This window comes from Octopus bimaculoides, chromosome 6 (assembly GCF_001194135.2).
Source record: "Octopus bimaculoides isolate UCB-OBI-ISO-001 chromosome 6, ASM119413v2, whole genome shotgun sequence".
NCBI lineage: Eukaryota > Metazoa > Mollusca > Cephalopoda > Octopoda > Octopodidae > Octopus > Octopus bimaculoides.
This window is the reverse complement of record NC_068986.1, coordinates 72,488,488-72,490,222: the sequence shown is the minus strand read 5'-3', so window position 1 is coordinate 72,490,222 and position 1,735 is coordinate 72,488,488.

Genomic DNA, 1,735 nt, shown 5'->3' with positions numbered 1-1,735 from the left:
TATATATATATATATTGTCATCATTGTTTGACATTTGTTTTCCATGCTCGCAATTGGTTGGACCATATTCCATGGCTCTCAAAATTATTACAAATCACAAACCACTATTACCTATTAATTGCTAGCAAGGATGCGCTAATGATATGTTCATGTAGTGTGAAAAGTCTACCAGACAGTAGAAAGAGGGAAGGCAAGTGTGTATGTGAGAGCCAGGGAGAGAGGGATTAAAATTAACGCTAATGGCATGTGTGCACATAAACTTACATGAATGCTATTGATATATACACAAATGACAATTAGCTGTGTCTGAGAGTGGGGTGGGTGCATATATATGTGCACATGCAATTAGTATTTGTATGTGTGTGTGTGTGTGTGTATGTTTATGCCAACTATATAATATCAAGTATTTCTTAAATTATTTTATTATTGAAACAGAGTTTGGAGTGTGACAGTGGACGATGATCATCACATATGACAACAAGGATTGAGTTGAGAAAAGCAGAGAAGATACAGGGAAAGATTGGGGAAAGGCTAAAGAGAAGAAATAAGAAGTAGGAACAAAGAAAGGAGAGTCAAGAATGATGAGAAGCATTAATCAGGAGGAAAGGAATAAAATTACTGTAAGAAATGAAACTAGGTGTTGTAAGATGAACAATGAAGCTGAAGTTAATAGGGAAAGAATGAGAATTGCTAATCAAGAAAGAAGGTAAAATATCAACAAAGATGACAGGCAAGAATATTTTGCATAAGCCAGAAGACAAAAAACAAGATTTCCAAGAAATTAATTGAAGTTATTTATGAAGGAAATGACAAAATATTATTATTGAATGGGGAGATGTTTATGCCAGACAGAACCACAAAATGGGTCGTGTAATTTCCATGGGTATTACTAATTATTAAAGTTCTTGTACTCATCTAAGTTGTTACCATGACCCAGCTCTTTTCTTTTTTTTTTGTCTAGATTCACAAAATTTCAATTTCAAATTACATTTCTTGAAAATTAATGTTTTAACTAAAAGTGTTATGCTACTTTAAGCTAATCTTCAATATAGAAAGTTTAGCAGATGTTGTTGTGATATGATTCCAGTTAAATAGAAAATATCAGAGGTCTTCAATTCAAAAGATAACATTAAGTTCAAGAAGCTGTTTCAGATCTGAAATAAATACCATCTACAAATATAAAGTAGTTATGATAATTAATTCAATTAAAAAGTGAAACTAAACTTAAGAATCTCTAAGAAAATCCTCTTTTTGGAGATTTAAACCAGAGAAAACTTTTTTACAGCATTTTTCAGTTATACAGTTACTTTCTATGAAAACAATATTTCACTACGTATTTCTTAAAACCAATTTTTAGAGGATTTTATTTGCACATGACAATAACAACTATTTCTAGATTTGTTTACAAGGTACATTTTTTGATAAACTATTTTCTCAAACAGTTGGTTTGAAACTAAATGATAAAAGTTACAGTTTACAAACTTTAATTGAAAGCTTAATTTGTACATATGTAACGAAATATACTCCATATATTTGCACTAATTTTGTAACTAATCAAGAACTTGGAGGGATTTAGTAAAATAAAATTCTTATTATCAAATTATTATTTGAAACAAAACTTAATCAAACAGTTCTTTACAGGACATAAAGTGATGTACAAAAAGGCACCATGGGATGGTGATAAGAAGCTAGACTTGTGGCTTGTTTAATTCTGGTTGAACTATATCTGATAGTG